Source organism: Capsicum annuum, chromosome 9 (assembly GCF_002878395.1).
Source record: "Capsicum annuum cultivar UCD-10X-F1 chromosome 9, UCD10Xv1.1, whole genome shotgun sequence".
NCBI lineage: Eukaryota > Viridiplantae > Streptophyta > Magnoliopsida > Solanales > Solanaceae > Capsicum > Capsicum annuum.
Genome location: NC_061119.1, coordinates 146,687,515 through 146,701,702, shown reverse-complemented (window position 1 = coordinate 146,701,702; position 14,188 = coordinate 146,687,515).

Below are 14,188 nucleotides of genomic sequence, written 5' to 3'. Positions count from 1 at the left end.
TCATCACCTATATACATACCAACTGTACTTGATCTCTTTTCAAGTATGATAATAAAAATGATGGTATATTACCAAAGTTTACTAAAGATAATTTGATTTGTAAGCCAATGTGCATCAAAAGATGTCAAAGTAAAGTTGACTTTGCATACAATATCTTAATTCCTCGTGTCTCATTATTCTTGGGTATAAACTAATTTTTTCCTCTGATGTAGATATAATCGTGCCTCTAAATGAAAATTCAAAGAAAATCAGTAAGTGAACAAATACAATTTAACTCAGAGACTGTTCATTGATTCTGAAAATAAATAGGAAGGAGTAAAACATCAAAGATGTCGTATGAGGCAAAGCCTTCATATAGCAGAACTAACTCCCCATTCTGAAGAGGGGGTGGTTGAGGAAAAAAGTTTCAAAGAATAACTCTCATTCTCCTTCTTCTAAGCAACCTATGGAAGAAGACTCTCTAGAATGAGGTGATGTGATAAAGATCCTCTAAGATCTATCATGAGTGACTATTAGCTACTGGAAGGAGTAACAAGAGGACCTTATGTGAAGAAGTAAGAATAATCACGTCCGGGCTGAGCAAATTCCCATAACTAGAAAGGGCTTGTAGTACTTATGATCTAACCTAGACCACTAAGAAGGGAAAATCATACTATCCAATGCCGGTAAGAGAATCCAATGCCAACTATACAACAATCTTGGAAAACATATGCAAAAAGATGGAAAGAGCCATAGAAGAGCTCAACATGAATCAGATACTAGTGCGAGGAGTTATGGTGGATTTATTTGATAGTAAATCAATAGGTTTTTGCATGGTCCCCACTTTTTTCCCTATCTACCTCTCCAGAATTTTATCACAGAATGACTAATAGGGAAAATTAGCGCCGTTGGTTGGCACAAGTCATAGCAGAAGAGGAGCATGAGTGGTTGAACAATCCAAGTGTATGGATTTTTAAGGATATATTGTCTCAAGAAGTAAAATTCTGGTGGGGAGTCCTAAGATACAGGTTGATGCCTACTATAAGATAGAATATCATGGGTAAGGATAGAGCGATGCTAGTGGCAAGCTTAATGTCGAATTTCTACTTGAAATTTAGGAAAATAATTATAGTTAAGATCAAGATTTGGGCAACATGACCTAATACAACATATTTATTCCCTTATTTGATTACAAGGTTATGCAAAACAGCTCATGTTCCAATCGTCACAAGTGTAGATAATGAGTTTCAGGCCAAGAAGACCCATATTCCTAACAGAATAGATGAGAGTAGGCCTACGTTGGTTTTGGGCAAAGGAATGAGTGGGGGGAGTGACCCTATTATTTTTGAGGTAGTTCAAACACCTGGAACGGTCACAAACTCTATGGAAAATATGCAGCTATCAGTACCAGAGTTTATTCATGCTACTTTCTCTGTAGGTGTAGTACATGTTACTAAAAGAGAATAAAATACTGTGATCACAGTACTAGTGTCTAAGTATGCACTAACTCCACAAAACTTCAAGAAGATAGTAAAGCAGGAAAAAATATTTGAGGCATAGTTGAGATTAGTTGCCGACTAGTTTGAGCCGTCTATGGACAAAAAAATAAAAGAAGCCATTGAACCCTTTTTTAATATCTATGGATGTATTGATGACATGGAGCATTGAGTAAATAAAAGGTTAAAAGAAATGTCTGTGCCTGATCTGACAGTATTTGAGAAAGCCTTAGAAAGAGCTACAAATGACATTACGGCTTTGCAGAGCCATTAGATTTTGACATTCTCAGAACTTGCTATTTGAGTCATTAGAAGAAGAAGAAGAGGAACTGTTTGACATCACTAGGAAACTAGTTGATAAAAAAGGAAAAGAAAATAAAAGAGAAGTACAGTGATGAGGAAAAGAGAATTGAAAATAGAGAGAACAGGAAAGAGAAAAGAAAGCTGAAAGAAGCATTGAGAAAATCAAAGGTTGATAATGAATTGCAAAAAAAAGCATTGAGGGCTCGAGCTATGGGAGCCTGTACTAGTGGACCTCCTAAGACTTTTGGAGAGTTCTTTACTCCACCAACCACTGCTGTGGAGGCATCTGTGCAACCTGATTCCACTATTGATACTCTTCCTGCTGATGATGCAGCAACATAGTCAGTGACTCATGATATAAGCTCTTAAGGGAATATAGGTATTTTCTTACCCTTGTTTTTATAGTTCGATATTTTCATTAAGGAAAATTCATGTTTTTATTTGTGGGGGTGGGGGCACTTACAACCTCCAGGGCATATTATCTGTGTTCTATTCCCTTGAGCGCTATCTAGGGAACTGACATATTTAGGATTTGTTGTTTGTTTTATTTGTTTTAGTTAAGTGTTATGTATGCATGAAGAGTAAATTTGACTGAGTAGCAATTGCATAAGTTTGAAAGTTGAAAATTGTAAGCCCATCAAAATTTTGTTTTTATTTGTGAGATTGACTGATAGGTGTATCGGAAACTATTTCTATCTATGTAAGTATATAAATATGGCATTCCCTGCTTAATCTTGGGTTTTGATTGGGAAATTAGTGATGATAGTACAATTCCATGCCATGAGAGTGTGAGGTTTTCTGTGAATAGTTTCTTATTGTATCGTACATCTAGAACTTTCCCAAATCATTCTGTTAGGATTGTAAGTAGTCATCAGAGAAATAATCATAGGCCGTTGTTGATAGGTAAACCACTTAACCAAAATAAACAACCCATAGGTATGTTAATAAAATCCTTTTTTATCCATTTTTGAGCCAGTAGAATTTTTCATTTCTTTACAACATTACCATCCTTCATTAATTCTGTATTTAAGCCTTTGTCCAAACCCAATCCTGCCTTTGGATATTTTACACATCAACATAGGCAAATCACCTAAGTTGAGGGTGGCTACAGTAGAGGAGATGATCGTGTAAAATATGTGTGAAAGTTGGAATGGATATATATATAAATGTTATAGTAAATAAATATTTTTAAGTAAGAATCATGAGAATAACACCAACGCTAATTAAGAGATGAATGCAAATAAATAAGTTGTTGTAGCCAAGTAGTGTAAACGAACAACGGGAGGCTAAGTCACTAATCCTAAAATCAATTAAGATTCATGAAAACCTATGAAAACTATGCCAAGAAAGCATTTTTGGTGAAACAAATATGAATCAAAGTTGTAAGGATTTCAGCTGATAACTTTGGTGACAAGTCATCAACTTGTTGATAACTTATTAGAGGAATCTATCACCCATAGATAGAATCTATATGATGAAGAGGTCAAGTTGACAACTTAGGTGATAAGTCGTCAACCTGTTGATAGGTTGTCATATGAAGTCATCACTTATAGACAAAATGCAGGTGTTGGAAAGATCTGTTGACGACTTAGATGATAGGTCATCACCTTGATGATAAGACATCAAGTGTAGTCATCACGTAAAGATTGAGAGAATTCTGAATACTCAAACTGACGACTTGGTTGATAAGCTATCAACTAGTTGATAAGTCGTCAACCTTGTCATCAGCTATTGTTCGGAATTTATGGATTTTGAATACCAAATCCTGCATATTATGGGTATTTATAGCAAATCTTAGGTTTTCACTATGCATCTTGAATTTTTTCCAAAATAGGAGTTTTTACATTTTGGAGCACTTAAGTTTGAATTCAGTTTTCGAATTATTATTTTAGTTTTGGGAATTCTCAATTGAACTTGAAAGAAAGTAATCTTTAAATCCATCTTTTGTAAGTTAAATACTTTTTAATTATGAATTTAATCTATACTATCTCTTTCTATCTCATGAGGAACTAAATCCCATAACTGGAGTTGTGGGATCTATGAGTTTTGTTTTATTGGTTTAATAGTTGGCTAAGATATGATTGACTGAGGGAACATTTTGATAACTCTATTGTAATGAATTTTTTCTGTTGGTTGCAACAATAGATCTAGCCTTAGTTAGTTTACTTGAACTGATAAATCAATTAAAGAAAGTGAATTATCAACGGGGATTTGGAAAGACCAACTTTCCATATAATGATTAATGCTGTAACAAGATTAATCAACTCGAGATAAAATTTGTGAGAATAAGAGGTTTTCCTAAGTTTGAAAGAATTAGAAAATCTAGCATCTAAGTAGGTTGAAAGATGCTTGGATTAACTATCAATAATGATAATTTGTTGTTTCCCACAACTCATGAGAATATAATGCTACAACTATTATTCAATAGAAATCAATACTCATAGTGATCACAACTTCAGTTTTATTACATCATTGATTTGAAATATTGAAATATTGACTTTGAGTTGCTAAAACAAGTTGAAATATTAACAATTGTTTGATTTATAAACCCCCCCCCCCCCCCCCCAATTAAAGGGAACTATTAATTATTAGTTGGTTAAATCACAAATAGCCTTGATTAACACCATATTCCTTGTTGGATTTGTCCCTAACCTAGTTGGGTTATATATTTAACGATGACCACTTACTCTCTCATAGGAGAGGTTTAATTTGGGTGTATCATCTATCTTAGGCCCTACATTAAAAATATAGTGTTAAATACTAGGTGGCAACACCTTACCATCTGTAGATGAGTGGGCAGGTTGAGGTCACTAATTGTGAGATCAAGTCTATATTTGTGAAGACTGTGAATTACATCCAAACTTACTGGTTGAGAAAGTTTGATGATTCAATTTAGGCCTTTCGAAAGGCTTAAAAAACTTCCATAGGTGCCTCACCTTATTAGCTCTTGTACGGTAAGGCATGCCATGGGCATTGAAGAAGCTGTATTTTGAGTGGAATGATACTGTACACTTGAGAATTGATAATATGAACAATTTATATGATTTTTGCCTCCGTGCTTATGAAAGTTCATCCTTGTATAAGGAGAAGATGAAATTGTACCACGATAAGAGGATTAATAAGAAGGTATTCCAACCCAGTGATGTGGTTTTGTTGTATAATTCAAGACTTTGCTTGTTTCATAGAAAGTTTAAGTCTAGGTGGTCTGGACTTTCACCATTGTTAGAGTATTTCCACATGGTGCAATTGATCTACAAGAGAAGGTGATGCCCCATTCCATGTAAACATGCATCGTGTTAAGCATTACATGGGAAGCATGGAGGAGTTGAAAGTTTGTAAAAATACTCGTATTTATGAAGTTTCAGTATCCAAGGTAGTTGAGTCATGCCATGACGTTAAATCAAGCTCTACATGAAAGGTAATCTATGGACTTGTTAGTGAATTCTGAGTTCCCAACATTGCTATGTCTTGCCAAGATGTTAAATCGAGCTCCGCTTGGGAGGCAAACCAAGATTTTAGTGTTCACTTTGTTTCTATTTTGTAGGTTAAAAGTATAGAGAGAGACCTGGAGAAAGGTAAAAATTGCAAAATTTTAGACAAGTCCCGATAAGTAGACCTACGACCCTACATATAGGGTCGTAGGTGCAACCCACGATATGTAAGTTGAGTTATGGGAATTAAAAAAAAATTTTGGTTCTCTGAACTTAAACCTACTACCCTACCTACGACCCTGTAGGTACAACCTACGGTCCCTTAGGTAGGGTCATAGGAATCAGAGCCAACTTAACCAACCGAGAAAAACCTATAACCCCTACCTATGGGAGAGTAGGTACTACTACGACCCTTAAGTAGGATCGTAGGTAGGGTCAGTACTGGGTCTAATTTTTTTCAAATTTATATGGGTTGTGCCCTTTAGACCCAACTCAATCTGGCTCACCCAAGATATAAAACCTTAGATCCAACCCTTTAAAACCCCCAACTCATCAGTTACACTCCCTATAAAATTTAAATTCATATCCCTTTCAAAAGTTTAAAAGGCAAATACTACTTTACATCACCCCACTTGCACGCATTACATTGAGGAATTTTTGATCTTCATCTACTACAATCTTTATTCAAGGTAAGATTTTTTTGGTTCCAGTTAGTTTGAAAAGTTGTTCTTCGATGTTCCGGCATTTGACAAAAAAATTTTCATTTTTTTCTTAGGAAAATTGCATGTTTCCAAGCAACCAAGGTTGTATTTAATACTGATTTTTAGTGTTTCAGGGTAAGGAACTGACTAAAGAATAAGACTCAAAAAATTTACAGAAAAACACTTCTGACGGTCAAAATAGTGGACCATAAGTTTTGTGGTGGACCACCAACTCAACCGTCAGATCGAAGCAGAACCCATGAATTCTGAAAACCTAGCGATGTTCCATGTTGTGGCCTGTCAGTCATGCAATGGACCACCACTTGGGCCATCAAAAAAAATAAAACCAAGTATTTTGGAAGGCTCAAAAATAGCCAACTTGGTGGACCATCAATCTTTCGATGGACCACTATTCCAGCCGTCAGTATTATCCATAACCTGACGCTCCAGCACCAATAACGACGGTCAAGATGGTGGACCATCAATTTAGTGATGGTCCATCATATGAGATATCAGTCTTACCTAGAAATTAACCATCTAGGATTAGCTACAACGTACCAAATGGTGGACCGTTAGTCTTGCGATGGACCACCACTTTGATCGTTACTTTGGATATGGATTTTATATTATTTTAATTTCAAATTCTTTTTATGGGGGAACATATAAATACCCTATTTTTTGTTGTATTATGGATCTTTTTATCCATATGTTATTGCTGGTTAGGGTTTGTCATACTAAAAAATGCATTGTTACATAGTTTTTCTCTAAGATTCATTGGAGATTTATGGATCTAGATTCCTTTATCATATTTTCTATTGAAGATTGAGGAATAACAATTGTGATTTTTATAAGTAAACTTTGAATTAGTTTATGAATAACACAATGGTTTCTTCTCTTTCTTAGGTGGAAATGTATGGCTAAGCTCCCATAACTAGGGTTATGGGAGCCTTGATGTGAAAAGCTGATTTTGGGTTGTGAATCTAGTAGATTCCTATGAGTAATTTATATTGCATAAAATATTCATCACTTTAATGACTTTTCTTTGTTGCAAAATTGAAAAGTGATACCAAGAACAAAACTTATTTGAATAGAAAAGTCCTTGTTGGGAAAAGAAAGGGTTTACATAAATGTAAAGGCTTTAACCTTTGGATAGAGGGTAGATGCCTTAACCAGATCAACCCATATGAGATTATAGTTATATTAATACTATGTTCCTTAGGTTTGAAAGAATTAAGGGATAAGTTACTCATTTTGGTTGAGGAACTAATGGGTAAAACCATAGATTTCAATTACTCTTGCAATAAGAATTATTCATTTGGAATCCAAAATAGTTCACAAAATGATCGATAAATTAAAATACTTCTTTATTCCGAATCCTTCAATCAGCAGTCTAGTAACAACCACAATACTTAGTGAGCACAGTATTCCTTATGGGATTCAAAACCCAACCCAGTTGGGTTCTATATTTAGCAATGACCGCTTACTCTCTCAGTAGAGGTGTAATTTGAGCGTATCAAATTTTGGCGCCATTGCTGGGGAATGTAGTTGTCAATTAAGTTTGTGTTTGTTAATTGACCTTTGGTCAAGTTTCTCAAATTTTTCTTTTGTTTGTTGTTTTTCTTTCTATTCAGGGTAGTTATTATATGCTAAGTACATAGAGATCGGGTATACCATTATTACCAATACATCTGAAACCACAGTTAATTAGCAGAATGACAGACCCTTAGGAGGCTGAAAGACTAGCCACTCTGGCTAGATCTCAACTAAATTAGCAAAATAATGGCCAGCATGCACGCCACCCTAATCTTGATGATGACGATTTGAGGGATTATGATTTGTTAGATCCTATTAACCCAAGGCTTGCAGAGAATGCGGTATACCAGTGAATTGGAATGTAAATAGGAATCACCCCTTTTAGGTAAGGCAAGAGCGTCAATCAGTGCAGTTTGATTTGAATAATGATGAAGATAGAATGGATGGAGTAGGTTTAACTAAATCTATCATTCCTTCTCCTCTAGTACCAGGAGATAAATTTAATATTACCAGTACGATGATTCAACTCCTTCATCTGAAGGGGTTGTTTGGTGGTCTTCCTGGAGATGATCCAAACATGTATTTGGTGAATTTTGTCACCATTTGCAAGTCCTTTGATAATCCATAAGTGGGTCAGAATGCTATCCATCTGCATTTGTTTTTGTTGTCTCTATCTGGTAAGGCGACACTATAGTTAAACGAACTGACTCCCAAATCTATAACCAACTTGAGGCAGTTAAAAGTGTATTTCCTAGAAAGGTTCTTTCCACCCTCCAGAAGGGTACAGTTGAGGGATAAAATCACTAAATTCTGACAGCTTCCTACTGAAACTCTTTACGAGACCTGAAGGAGGTTTAAAAAGAAGCTGATGCAATGCTCGAACCATAATATGATGGATATTTATCTTAGGGAGACTCTTTATCTGGCTTTGAATTATATTATGAAGCCAATCATGGATAATGCTGTAGAAGGGTCATTTGTTGAAATTACTTTCCCAAAGGCCTCAAAGATGCTTGATCGGATGACCAAACAGAGAAGAGCTTGGCATACTAGGGATTCTATGGTAGCAAGATCTACTGTGTCTGGTAGTATCACTATAGCACAATGCAAGAAGGAGGAAGAGCGTGACTAGGATATCACACACTTAAAGAATCAGATGGATTTATTGACTAAGCATCTATTATTTGGAAAAATAGAGAAGGTAAAAGATGTTGCATCCCAGGGAAGAGCTGATTCCGATTCGGAAGAAGAGGCAAACTATCTAAATAATCAGGGGTTTTTTTAGGTAGTAGCCAAGGAAATCAACGTAGAAACTATTACAATAAAATTGGTTATAAGGATAGAGATCAAGGGAATTGGAAAAGCAAAAATGATACGAGTGGACTATATGTACCTCCTGGAAGCAGAGATAATACTTCAACTAGCTCTGGTAAGATGTCCATGGAGGATATTATGGAGAAATTATTAAAGAGAGTTGAGACTACCAACTCTGGGGTGACCACTATGAATAGTGACTTGTCTTCCATAAGTCAGTTGGTAAAGTCACACTCTACTTCCATTAAGTAATTGGACCAGCAAACACGCCAACTCTCAGCAACATTAAATGAGAGGAAGAGTAGAACTTTACCAAGTGATACAGTTCAGAATCCTCAAAATGATGGATCCTGTATGGCAATTACCACACATATTGGTGAGGTATTAATAGGCCCGTCTGTGGGCAAAGATGTAATTGCAAAGGATATTGAGCATGAAGAAACTTATCCAGTGGAGTCTGAAAAACAAGATAAAGTTTTTTATAATACACCATCCAACCATCAGTAGGTTGATGAGTTGGAGAAAAGCAAGGGAAAGAAGAGTTAAGTGGTGGTTACTGTGCTCCCAAAATCACCTCTTCCGTTTCCCCATCGGTGGAAAAAAAAGGCCGACGCCACAAAGTTTGGCAAGTTTATAGCCTTGCTTAAGCAGTTGACAATCAACTTGCCATTGGTGGAAGCGTTGGAGAAAATGTTCGGGTATGCAAAGTTCATAAAAGACCTTGTTACTAAGTAGTAGACAATTAGCTATGAGATTGTAGACAGTCTCCATCATTGTGGTACTATTTCCACAAGGTCATTGGTGTAGAAGAAGGCAGACCTGGGCGCATTTACTATCCCATGCACTATTGGGCCTCTTAATTTTGCAAAAGCTCTATATGATATGGGGGCCAGCATAAACTTGATACTGCTTGTTGTGTATAAGAAACTGGGTTTGAGGGATCCTACTCCCACGAACATGAGATTAGTTATGGCAGACAGTTCTGTGAAGTGGCCCATGGGTATTTTATATGATGTATTAGTTAACATGGCTAGTTTCATATTTCCAGCTAATTTTGTTATTCTCTATTACGAGGTAGACTTCGAGGTGCCTAAAATATTGGGTAGACCTTTTCTCATAACCGAGAGTGTACTTATTTATCTAAAGAAAAATGGGCTACTATTCAGGATGAATGATGAAGTAGTTTGATTCGATGTATGCCAGTCCCTGAAATAACATAAAGATATGTGCATATTTTCTATTGTGGATGTTTATTATGAGGAGGAGCAGGAAGTACCTATAGAAGAAAATTTTTTTGTGGAGACCTTAGCTGCTGTATTAATGAATTTTGGTCAAAACGGTATTGAAAATTATGAGGAGACTGTGTGTGACTTATCAGGCATGGGGTCTTATTCCTATGCACCAAAGAAGCTAGATTTGGACTTGAAAAATCATCCTAGTCCACCAACCAAGCCATCTATTGAAGAGTCACCCACTTTGGGGCTGAAAGAGTTGCCTAGTCATTTGAGGCAAGTGTTCCTGGGCAGTGGGAATACATTACCTGTCATTATTGTAGCTGACTTAGGTGAAAAATAGGTATAATCCCTCATTTCTATTCTTAAGATATATAAGAGGGCTATTAGTTAGACGATTGCCTACATTATCGATATTTCTCTTGGTACATGCACACATAAAATCCAGCTAGAAGGGGATTGTGTCTCGACTATTGAGAATCAACACCGTCTTAACCTACCTATAAAAAAGGTGGTGAAGAAAGAAATTATTAAGTGGCTAGATGCAGGAGTGGTTTACCCTATCTCAAATAGTAAGTGGGTAAGTCCTGTTCAGTAAGTGCCCAAGAAAGAGGGCATGACAGTGGTGGCTAATGAGATGAATAAGTTGATTCCACTCAGGCCAGTTACTGGATGGAGGGTGTCTATGGATTACAGAAAACTCAATTTTTGGACATTGAAGATTGTTGATCGCCTAGTGGGAAGAGGTTGGTATTGTTTCTTAGATGGGTATTATGGTTACAAATAGATTTCTATTGCTGCTGAAGATTAGGATAAGATAATATTCACGTGCCCATATGGCACATTTACTTTCAAGAGGATGCCTTTCAGATTGTGTAATATACCTGCCACTTTTCAGCAGTGCATGATAATTATATTCTTTGATATGGTCGAAGACACCTTAAAGGTGTTTATGAATAATTTCTCAGTTGTCGGTGATTTTTTTGAGCGATGCTTGGTAAATCTGAGTAGGTCCTTGCAGCGGTGTGAGGAGTTCAATCTTGTCCTTAATTGGGCGAAATGCCACTTCATGGTGAAGGAGGGCATTGTTCTTGGACACAAAATTTCAACAAAGTTGATTGAAGTTGATTGAGCAAAAGTTGAGGTTGTAGAGAAGCTTCCACCAACTATTTTAGTGAAGGGAGTGTGAAGTTTCCTTGGTCATGCTGGCTTCTACAAGAGCTTTATGAAGGACTTCTCAAAGATTACAAACCCCCTTCGCAAACTTTTGGAGAAGGAAGTCAAATTCTCCTTTGATGATGATTTCTTGAAGGCATTTGAATGCCTTAAAGGGAAGCTGGTTGATGCTCCTATTATTGTTGCACTAGATTGGTTAAAACTATTTGAGATAATATGTGATGCAAGTGGTGTTGCCCTTGGAGCTGTGCTGGGACAAAAGAAAGACAAATTATTTCATCCAATCAATTTTTCCAGCAAAGTTCTAAATGGATCTCAAAATAACTACACCATCACAGAATAGTAACTTCTTGCAGTTGTCTATGCCGTTGAAAAGTTTTGGGCCTATTTTCTAGGAACCAAGGCGGTGGTTCACACTAAACACACAGCCTTGAGATATTTGATGGAAAAAAAGGATGCGAATACAAGGTTGATTAGATGGGTACTGCTGCTTCATGAGTTTGATTTTAAAGTCAATGATCGAAAGAATAACAAAAATCAATTTACGGACCACCTGTCTAGGCTTGAAGGGAAGCAAGCAGCCTGAGATGAATTTGAGATCAATGATGCATTTCCTAATGAGGAAGTCTTGGATGGTGTTATAAAGAAAATACCTTGGTATATTGATTTTGCAAATTATGTGGTGAGCAAGTTAATCCCAAAGAATCTTTTCTTTCATCAAAGGAAAAAGTTTCTCTATGATGTGAACCATTACTTCTGGAATGAGCTATATCTTTTTTCGGCGATGTGTGGATGGGATTATAAGATGGTGCATCCCAGAAGTAGATATGTTGAGTATACTGGAAGCGAGTCATGCTTCCCCATTTAGAGGTCACAATGCAGTTGATCGGACTGTAAGGAAAGTGCTTCAGAGTGGTTACTATTATCCCTCCTTATTCAGATATGCCTACGAGTTCGTGAAGAGGTGTGACCAATGTCAAAGGCAAGGGTCCATATTAAAGCACCATAAGATGCCAATGTCTAGGATGCTGGAGGTAGAATTATTTGATGTCTGGGGCATTGATTTTATGGGGCCCTTCGTGAGCTCATTTAGGATGAAGTACATATTAGTGGCCGTTGACTACGTGTCAAAATGGGTCGAGGTAGTGGCTCTGGAAGATAATGAAGGGAAGAGACTTGTTGTATTCTTGAGGAAAAACATCTTTTCTCACTTCGGGGTACCACGTACCATCATTAGTGATGGAGGATCACATTTTTACAACAAAATGTGCAGAGTGGCCTTGGCAAAATATGGAGTTAAGCAACACAAAGTTGTTACACTATACCACCCGCAAACCAGTGGGCAGGTAGAAATCTCTAACTGGGAAATCAAAGATATCTTTGGCAAGACTATAAATGCTAGCAGGAAGGATTGGTCTTGGGAGTTGGACGATGCCCTATGGGTGTATTGAATAGCTTTTAAGACACCTAATAGCATGTCGCTGTACCAAATGGTTTATGGCAAAGTGTATTACTTGCCGATTGAGCTAGAGCATAAAGGGTTGTGGGCACTAAAATGGTTTAACTTGGATTAGAATGAGTCATCGAATATGAGATTGGGGCAGATGAATGACTAGATGAGTTTTATCTTCGAGCTTATGACTGGGTTGATCTATACAAGGAAAGAATGAAGAAGTACCACGACCGCAGGATTGAAAAGCGGGATTTCCAGAGAGGTGACTTGGTTCTTCTGTTCAACTCTAGACTCAAACTATTTCTATGTAAGCTCAAATCCAAATGGTATGAACCATTTAAAGTGAGCCAAGTCTACTCATCTGGAGTAGTGGAACTTGAAAATGAATACGAAAGTGTCTTCAAGGTAAATAGGTAATGTGTGAACTATATATCAATCCAATGGACTCAATAAGGAGTATTGATACTTTCTATCTCGATGAAGTCTTAGTAATCAAGATATCTGAGTCATGTCGCGACTATAAATCAGGCACTAGTGGGAGGCAACCCATAGTGTGTTGTTGTAAAATATTAGTTGAATTATTGTGTTATTATAGTGCATTTTTGATGCGTTTGTGAAGTGCGCAAGATTTAAAATGCTGCAAAAAGAAGGAGTAATGTAGATGAAAAAAAAGGAGAAAAATCTGAGCTACTGGAATAAAAGTGATGGTCAATTTGGTGGACCACCAGTCATCTAACAGACCATTATTTCCACCATCGTAAAAATGCTAAAAAGTTAATTCACTAGATAAATTTGACGGTCAAAATGGTGGACCTTCACAAACTTGGTAGACCACCACATCAATCGTCAAAAATTAAGTTGGTGGCCTAAGTTCTGTTAGGGAGCGACGGTCAAAGTGGTGGACTGTCTCAAAATTGGTGGACCGCCAAATCAATCGTTGCAAGTAAGCTAAAGTGACCATGTTCTGGTACAAAGCGATGACTCTATTGATGCGACACCGCATGTCTGATAGACCTTCATGGAGGCCATCGAAATTATCCTAGCACTAGGTCGGGTCGGGTTAAAATTGTGACTATTTAAATAAGCCGTATTTGGCCTAATTGGTTTTAAAAAAGGGAAAATAGCAGTTACATACGTTTTACCCTCTTTTTAATTTCCTCAACTGACCAAATTCCTAGGGATTCAAAGCATCTAAAGTCATTTGATCTTCCTAGGACTCTCCATCTACTTCTTTTGGCTCTATTTAAGCAAACACATTTATTTTCTTTATCTTCATCACAAGAATTCTTGAAATTAAATTACTAGAGTAGTAGTTGATTTTGTAATTAGCAAGCAAGTAGGAAAGAAGCTACTGCAACATCAAGGTATGAGCACAAACCTTCTCTTTTTGAATTGCAAAAACATGAAACGACTAAGTGGTTTGTCCATTAAAGTTCCATCTTGTGTTATTCTCTTACTTTGAGTTGTTGTATGTGTGGAAACTTGAGAGTGTATTGTGAGTGAAGTCTGAGTAACTCACATGTTTAACAATGTGAAATAATGTGTATAAATGTGAAGTGGGTGTCAATTA